The following is a 10457-nucleotide window of genomic DNA, read 5'->3' on the forward strand; positions in this document are numbered from 1 at the left end:
TTGTGATGGGTGGTGGCGGCGGTGGTGAAGTAACGTTACATAAAACAAGGAATTTAGAAAGCAGAAAAGAGAGTACAGTACAGCAGAGTACAATACAAATGTGATTACAAAGAAAATGTCGAGAAGAAAAAAAACTATTGCAGTGAATAAAGCTGACAAATGACAAAAGTGTGTGTGTGTGTATAGAAAAGAGTTTTTCTTCCGAACAAGGAGACTATTCCAGTCGTCTTTTGCATTAAAGATATTTTTTTTATATATTTTTTTCCCTTTCAACTATTTTGCTTCGCGTGGAACAATACCATTCCTACGTCTAACTTCCAAACTAATCACAGACGTTATCTTCAATACAATGCATTCACGTCCTTAAACACATGTATAATATATATAATACAGGTACTGTACACGTCTATTGCATACATACATACATATATAGTGTAATGCATATAATATATACATATATATACATAGATATATAATATATACATATTATATATATATATATTATATAATATATATATATATATAATATGTATATATTATATATATATATATATATATATGTATATATTATATGCATTACACTATATATGTATGTATGTATGCACGTATGTAATAGACGTGTACAGTACCTGTATTATATATATTATACATGTGTTTAAGGACGTGAATGCATTGTATTGAAGATAACGTCTGTGATTAGTTTGGAAGTTAGACGTATATATTATATAATATTATATATATATATATATAATATGTATATATTATATATATATGTATATATATGTATATATTATATGCATTACACTATATATGTATGTATGTATGCACGTATGTAATAGACGTGTACAGTACCTGTATTATATATATTATACATGTGTTTAAGGACGTGAATGCATTGTATTGAAGATAACGTCTGTGATTAGTTTGGAAGTTAGACGTATATATTATATAATATATATATATAATATTATATAATATATTATATAATATATTATATATTATATAATATATATATATTATAGTATATATTATATAATATATAATATATATATTATATAGTATATATTATATAATATATATATATATTATATAGTATATATTATATATATAATAATATATATTATAGTATATATATAATATATACATATATATATATATATATAGTATATATATATAATATATAGATAATATATATATATATATAATATAATATATATATAATATATATATATATATTATATATATATATATAATACATCTATTTTATGTATACATTATATATATTATACGCATTATATTACACATACAGACAAAGCGCACACTCCTCCCAGCACCCACCCACATACAAAATCACAGAGCCATCACTGAAGCCCAACCAGCGAGGCTAAAAGATCAGTTATCAACTGTCGGGGTCACTCAGGCAAACTAATAACACACTCGTGTCTTTTACAATGCTCCCACTGCTTCACTATACACTTTGAAGAACACATTTATATCTAGTCAGCAGATTGACTCCAGCTATTTTCTCTCAGATATGGTATTCACATTCACAAACAATTCTCCTCCACAATACGTACATACGTACATACACACACCACACACACACACACACACACACACACACACACACACACACACACACACACACACACACACGCACGCACACATACATACTTTTGGCTTCGGCTATTGGATTAATAAAGAAATATATAAATATAAATAGATTCGGTGTACACAACTGAAACAATATTAAATTTAAAAACCCATCTGTGTAACATACTTAAAGTATATACACCCCTAAAAGGCTTGATGCTGTGGTTTTTATCTAAGAGAAAATTCCTAGATAAGTTGTGCTAAAAACATCGGAGCGAGGTGAACACTTTCAGTTCGGGATTCGCGTTTCGGCCTTTTTTGGACTTTGTCAATGATGTGTAACCATTTGACACATTGCGTAAATAAAATGTCTCCTCTGATGTGTAGAAAATAGCGAATAATACATTCACTGACATAGAGGAAAGCTTGTTGGGCTGTAATAAACTCAGGGTATGCAATTGAAAATAATGAAAAAAGAAAGATGGATGAATAGATATGTATGTATGTGTGTATCTATGTATAGATAGATAAATAGACAGACAGACAGATAGATAGACCACTTAGGTATCGGCTATTGAGTGGAATATTCTTTCCTGAGGAGTTGTACAAAAACTTTGAAACGTGTTATATCCAGGAATCAGTTCCAAAAACCCGATCCACTCTGATGTCTAAAGATTTCGAGAGTTAGCTCTCTTAGCTGTTTTTAGATTTTAAATACACCTATAGGGAGATTTTATCAATTAATTACATAGATAATCTCAACTGATTACTATATTGCGTACGTGACAACTTATACCGTGTTCGTATTTAATTTACAGAACAACTGACATTATTTCAACCTTATTGCTAATGAATATGATATGAAATTATATATGTTGCATGTATGTATGTGTGTGTGTGCTATTTCTATTATTTAAAACAGTTCGATTCGGCCCCATGCGACTTAAAAGTTTCGTGGGCTTCTTACAAAACCTAACTCGTCGGGCTCAGTTAACGAGCTAGGTTTTTGTAAGAAGCTGATGGGGTCGAATAAAACTGTAAAAATGTATATATATAATATATATTATACTCATGCATGCATGAATGGGTAGACTGTGTCATTGAAAAAAGTGAAGTGTCGCGTGGCAACTCGCCCATTCTGGTTCTTCTGACACAGGATAGTTAATGCTACTGTGTTAAATCTGGTATTGGAACAGCTGTCGTTCGAAGTTCCACACCTCATAAGAGAATAAATGAGGGCGAAAATGTAAAACAAAGCAAAAATGACATTTAAATATTTTTTTCAAAATTGTAATTTCTATGAATTAAAAATATAAGAAACTAAAGACAAAAAACCTACCCTTTACCTTTCTTACGAGGTTTCAGGGTTTTAAGGAACACCTCTTGCAAACTCGCCCTAAACATATTACTCGGATATAAGTGTTCATCCAAAATAAGCATGGTTTGAGCATCTTGTCAGCACCATCCCCAAAACAGGCGAAAATAAACGTAATTTGATCATGTTCCTATGAATTTATTACTTCCGCAAGAACATAGAATCGTTCAGCTATTCTATACATCAATCAGATGTCTTCAATATCACTTCAATCATCGTTTCTGGGAACGTTTTTATTAGATTTGAAAATAATTTACGACCAGATTATACCCAGACATTGCTAACAACAAATCTATTATAAATCAGTTTTAATAATGTTACCCTTTATTTATATTACAAATTCCCACGACGAAATCGAAAACAGGCCGTATGTTGATAGGATGTCGCTCAGTCTTCGGCCCTTATTTTCATCATTTACCCATTATCCCACCATTTGTCTACTGTCAAAGACAATTAAATAGTATAGTTCTCTCCCACAACAATATTCGGTCAAAGAGGATAGAATTAGCTTTCTGTTTTAATACTTACAATGAAGTTAGTCCTTAACAGTAGGTGTGCCACTCTTACCTAAATACATACGAAAGAGTGATGCATGTGTATGAGTGTATACACGCACTTATATGCGTATAATACAAAGATGTGTGCGAGGCTATACATACACATAGAGGGCTGGCTTTGTTTAGCACCAAATGAACCTTATTCTACCTAACATAATCAAAGACATTCCAACTGTACCCACCATGTCTTTTTATGGGGTGTATAACTGAGTGTCATTTCCTTAAGACTGTGCGGTGCGATTTGAAGGAAATTCGACAAGTCTTTCTAATAGGTCAAACTCCCATGTAACGATGTTCTCACACAATGAGAAGAACATCTTCCAGGTTTATTGACAAACCCACCACATCTTGAGTACTGAAGGCATACATTTTTTTGTTTAGCATCGTTCATGTATGTATTCTAGAAAGTCAATAAGTTGGTGAGTACTATAATGTCGGTGCCAAACTTCTCCTAAGACCAATTCTCAGTTATTTCAGGTTGGGCTGCCAATTTCTTCGCCGCCAACATCTCAAGCCGTCAATAATTAAAGCTCATCGATGGACACAACCCACAGATCATTGAACAGAAATCACTGGATCGTTTTATTTTCATTTGCGAATCAGTTTGTTCGGCCTTCAGCCTAATACCTTCATCTACGTCTCAGAGAGCAGCAGAAGCAGCACGGTCTATCAAATAGACTTTATTACCCAAGAACTATACACAAAAAATCCCGTTAGTTTCTTTGGAAGTGTTTCGTAGATTATATATATATATATATATATATATATATATAAAATAATGGGTGAGGTCTATAAAGGAGGGTCTCCTTTCCTTTGTCAAATTTTTCAGTTTTGACATAAAAATTTTTTTTTTTTTCTAGATTTCTGTTATGCAAATTTTTGAAGAATGATAATCTCAGATGTTTAAAACGTAAATCTAAAAAATAATTATTAAAAGCAAGTCAAAACTGAAAAGTTATGAAAAGGAGCGGGGGAGGGGGTTGGAGTTCTGCTCTCCCCACCCCACCCCCTCTCTGATCACCCATTGTTTTTTGGTGGGGAGGGCGGGGGAGGGGGAATAATCGCAATCTGCGATGCTTCAAACATCCAAAGAAATCACGGTTGCTGGTGCACTACATCATTTCCGATTCTATTCTACAGGAACTTGTGTGTGTGCCTGTGTGTCTGTGTGTGTGTGTGTGTGTAGGTGACGGTCTTTGTGTGCGTTTCGATCTTAGCTTCTTGCACGTTTGCGTGCAGGTCTGCGTGTGTCTACGTCCAAACCTGCCCGTGCCTGTGGTCTTACATTCCAACAACAGCTATTCTGCTGCCCAATTGTCTTCGACTTTACGATAGCTTTGCGTCTGATTGTCAGTTCGGTGTCTCCGTTAAGTGGAAGACGGGTACGGAGGCAGAGTGGCAGAATGGTGCATGTCACAAGGAGCTGAAGAATGGTACAGTGGTAGAGTAATAACTTGTAATATGGGGGTGGGGCACATTTTACAAGGGTTCATTGATTTATGGGTGAAAAAAAATAAAGTTACAGAAAAAAAGGCACTTTTGTTTTCGGGTGGGGGTCAGTCGAGAAATGTGATATTTCACTGCAATAACATTCAACAATATATTAATTAGACACAAATTGCTAATTAAGTGACAATAAATTAAGTAGTAATTAGACAGAAGTTGTTTTATTAACTTACAGTACATGGCCAAATGTATACAATTTATGTAATTACACATATGTGGAAAAAATAATCATATTTTCTTTTATATTTTTAAATATAAACTGATAAATACAAGTGGTCTGTAGAGCCCTTCTTTTACTTTGGATTTACGGGGACACACACACACACTGGTGCCTGTATAATGACAACACTCATTAGAACAGTCAATTTAATTTTCTCTGACCAAAACGAAGCTGACATCTAAATTGAGATGAACCAGAAGGCAAAGAAGACCACAGACAGTTACACTAATAACTTGAACGACAGATAGACAGACCTGTGTGTGTGTGTGTAGAAAGCCATACAACCTAATAGATACACATAGGTATAAGACCGACAGATAGATAGATAGATAGATAGACAGGTAGATGCAGAAACTGGTAGAGTGAAAGATATTTTGGGGGATGGAGACAGGGTAAATAGACGGCTTGGTCAATGAGACAGACACATATGGCTAGAAAGCTACAGAAACAACCAGAGAAAAAATAAAAAACAACAACCATATTCACAATTATATATATATATATATATATATGTGTGTGTGTGTGTGTGTGTGTATTGAGGATTATATATATATCTATGTGTGTATATATATATAGACACACACATGTGTATGAATACATACACATATGTGTGTAAGTGTATGCACACACATTTACACATTAAGATATGATCATCATCGACAAATGGGTAGAAAATAGTGTTTGGGTGTGTGTATACGTACACACACACACACAAGTATATATACACATATACATACAAGCAGTGATAGATAGATAGATAGATAGACAGATAGATAGACAAACAGAGAGACAGATAGATAGATAGATAGAGAGACAGATAGATAGATAGACAGACAGAGAGACAGATAGATAGATAGATAGACAGACAGAGAGACAGATAGATAGATAAACAGACAGAGAGACAGATAGATAGATAGATAGATAGATAGACAGACAGAGAGACAAATAGATAGATAGATAGATAGACAGACAGAGAGACAAATAGATAGATAGACAGACAGAGAGACAAATAGATAGATAGATAGATAGACAGACAGAGACAAATAGATAGATAGACAGACAGACAGACAAACAGAGAGATAGATAGATAGACAGACAGGCAGACAAACAGACAGACAGACAAACAGAGAGACAGATAGATAGATAGATAGATAGATAGATAGATAGATAGACAAATAGATAGATAACAAATAGATAGATAGATAGATAGACAGACAGAGACAAATAGATAGATAGATAGACAGACAGAGAGACAAATAGATAGATGGATGGATAGGAGTAGACAAAAAATGAAATAATTGTGACGAGAGAATTGTTTTGTCGTTGCATACAGTTGTAAGTTGGTGACTTACCTTTAAATCATCTAACAAACATTATATCACATATCCTTCCAGCGAGCTTGGACCATGTAAAGACGTCCAGACATCATCACCACCATCACCACCACTACCTGTTGTACGTTTGTGTTCCGCCTGTTGTTAGAACCTGAGATGGCGGTGGAGTAGTAGTGGTGGAGTGGTGCTTGGAGGAAGAGGAGGAGGAGGAGAGACCAAGGAAGGGACTGGAGTGGATGTAGAATGAAACCACTCGGAGACGGGCAGATAGCAGTAATTAGTCGGGTAGGAGAGGTATATGCGTGTATGGGAATGTATGGAAGTGTGGAGTATATATACACATTGGGCGATGTGGCGAAACGGAGAGAGAGGTTTGCGAGAGGAGGAGGAGTAGGAGCAGGAGAAAGGAAAGTGAAAGTAGGGAGGGGCGGTAAAAGCTCTATGATAGAGGAGGAGGAGAATTACGAAATCAATGAGGAAAGGAAAGCTGGATGAAGAAAGAGAGGAGTAGAAGTAGTGATTGAAGGGGAGGAGAGAGAGGGAGATAATGAAAGGGTGACGAGAGGGATTGTATAGAGAGGGGGGGAGGGAAAGAGAGAGAAGAAAGAAAAGAAAACGAAAGTGTTTGTGTTTGTGTACATAAAGTGTGTCGTCTACTAAGACACGGTTCGAGCTATCGGCCCGCCAACCTCGCTGCCGTGTTAGTTTACTGTTGAACGTTACAGTAATACTACTATCGCTGCTGCTGCTGCTGCTACTAGAGCTACTGCTGCAGTTGTCGCTGCCTTTGCTGCTGCAAGTGTAAGTCTTACGTTGCAGCCTGGCACCCATTCCTTTGCAGTCCACTTATTCCCTCACCCTTCACTTCCACTTATTGTTGTGTGGGGGTGGTTCAACGCATAAACACGTGCATATGTATGTGTATACATACATGTATGTATGTGTATGCACGTGAAGACGCAAATATTACTGAGTGTATGTGTGTGTATATATATATATATATATATATATATATATATACACACACACACATACATATATATATATATATAGAGAGAGAGATAGATAAGATAGATATAGATATGTATTTATATACATGTTTATGTGTGTGGGGCGTCGGAGTATGTACACGTGTGTGTATAAACCGCGTTTGGTTATGTACGATAAAGCGGCGGCGACAATGCGGGAAGAGGGGGGCGGGGAGAGTCTTTCCTGAAACGTCTCACGAATGAAGCCAATATTAGTCGCCTCCCCTGAAAGCTACTTTCACTTTCTGTTTTTCAGCCATCCAAACCACATGTGGGCAGCGGGACGTGATGGAAATGGTTCGAATACAATCATCGTTGCCACATGTTTCGCACAAACGTATACACACGTGACACATGCTGCTATGAACGTTCATACAGATACACATTCGTAAACATATACTCACCTACATATTCATACATACGATCCCCACACAGACACAGGCATGCACACTCACATACACACGCACACACAAAACATGCTTATTCCTTTACTAAAACATGCATACACATATACACACACATTGCATCCCTCTATACACACATATGCCCCTTAGTGAGTGCTTGCAAATACACACACACATACAGCTAACCAAGAACATTACTCAAAGATACGGTTTAAGTGCGTATTGTAGTAAGCAAATACGCGCGCGCGCGCGCACACACAAACGCATTCATACATACGATCCCCACACAGAACACGCATGCACACGCACACACATACATACACACACACACTCACAAAACGCATTCATATAATATTATTTGCAAATACTTTTGTTTTCATAAACAAAATCGTTAAAATATTGATATTTAGGGAGGTGTGATCATATCCCCCACCCTAGAGGCACGTAGAAAGCACACCTCTATTCACATAAACTACACACACTCACATATACTGCGACGTCTATGTGCAAGCGCACGCATATACACGAACGTACATACACAAACATACACATACGCACACGCTCATATTAAAAAGAAATTCAACTGATATCATCGGAGTTATGTCCCTTGCTTCTTTTTAAATATTTTAAACACCTCAGTGGAGTTTTTGCCATCTCATTGCAAGGACAAGAGCAGCTAAATTAAGTTTTGCAACACAGCATATTACATATGCAATGCTGTCGTATTTAGCATTCTTACATCAGCCATAGTGTTGATATCAATAAACAGTGGCACTGTATATAATATATGTGTGTACACAGATATATTATATATATATATATATATACTCATGTATATGCACATATATAAGTATACATGCATATTTATATACTTACACATAAGCATACATGTATAGACATGTGGATTTATATATACGCATAGATACTCTTTACTCTTTTACTTGTTTCAGTCATATGACTACGGCCATGCTGGAGCAAATCGACCCAGGACTTATTCTTTGTAAGCCTAGTACTTATTCTATCGGATCTCTTTTGCCGAACTGCTAAGTTACGGGGACGTAAACACACCACAAGCGATGTTGGGGGGAACAAACACAGACACACAAACACACATATATACGATGGGCTTCTTTCAGTTTCCGCTTACCAAATCCACTCACAAAGCTTTGGTCGGCCCGAGGCTATAGTAGAAGACACTTGCCCAAGGTGCCACGCAGTGGGACTGAACCCGGAACCATGTGGCTCGTAAGCAAGCTACTTACCACACAGCCACTCCTGCGCCTATGATATGTAAATAAATATATCGTCGTGGCACTCCGTCGGTTACGATGACGTAGGTTCCAGTTGATCCAATCATCGGAACAGCCTGCTGAGCACTCCACAGACACGTGGGAGATTCAGTGTGACACAGAAGGTGACAAGGCTAGCCCCTTTGAAATATAAGTACAACAGAAACAGGAAGAAAGAGTGTGATAAATTTGTGGTGAAAGAGTACAACAGGGTCCACCACCACCCCCTGCCAGAGCCTCATGGAGCTTTAGGTGTTTTCGCTCAATAAGCACTCACAACGCCTGGTCTGGGAATCGAAACCGCGATCCCACGACCGCAAGCCCACTGCCCTAACCACTGGGTCATTGCATCCACACAAATAAACATATATATATATATATATACATACACACATAAGCATATATAGTGAGAATTTATAAAAAACAAAACACAGGTGTGTAAGCAACAAACAGATGCATTAGTTAACGTATATATATATATATATATATATATATATATATATATATATATATTATATATATATATATATATGTGTGTGTGTGGTGTGTTTGTGTATGTATGTTTGTATGTATATACGTACGCAAATATACATATATACATACACACATACACATATTACGTATACATAGATATTCATATAAACATATACAGTACATAGACTCTCTTGAGCCTTGAGTCACTCTCTCTCTCTCTCTCTCTCTTGAGCCTTGAGTCACTCTCACTGATACTGATAATAAATAAATAAAAAAACGTATGCATACTCCTATTCTGAGTCCAGTAACTCATTCTGTTTCTCTCTTTCTCTCTCTCTCCCTCTCTCCCTCTTTCTCATAATTTATAGGTGCAGGAGTGGCTGTATGGTAAGTAGCTTGCTTTCCAACCACATGGTTCTGGGTTCAGTCCCACTGCGTGAAACTTTAGGTAAGTGTCTTCTACTATAGCCTCAGGCTGACGAAAGCCTTGTGAGTGGATTTGGTAGACGGAAACTGAAAGAAGTCCATTGTATATGTGTATGTGTGTGTGTGTATTTATGTGTCTGTTTGCCCCCCTCCCCACCACCACCACCACCATCGCTTGTTGGTGTGTTTACGTCCCCATAACTTTGTGGTTTGGCTTACAAAAGAATAAGTCAGTGCTCCATCATGGCTGC

At 36.5% G+C, this 10457-nt stretch overlaps 1 protein-coding gene across 1 annotated transcript in view; it reads right to left on the bottom strand.

Annotated features, from left to right (window-relative positions):
- LOC115219254 overlaps positions 1–7300 on the bottom strand; it is a 250510-nt gene extending 243210 nt beyond the window's left edge. Inside the window, exon 1 of the mRNA XM_036508688.1 lies at positions 6604–7300. The gene's annotated coding sequence lies outside the window, so the exon portion shown is untranslated. The remainder of the gene's footprint in view (positions 1–6603) is intronic.
- Positions 7301–10457: the final 3157 nt, after the last annotated feature.

This window comes from Octopus sinensis, linkage group LG14, assembly GCF_006345805.1.
Source record: "Octopus sinensis linkage group LG14, ASM634580v1, whole genome shotgun sequence".
In the NCBI taxonomy this organism is placed as follows: Eukaryota; Metazoa; Mollusca; class Cephalopoda; order Octopoda; family Octopodidae; genus Octopus; species Octopus sinensis.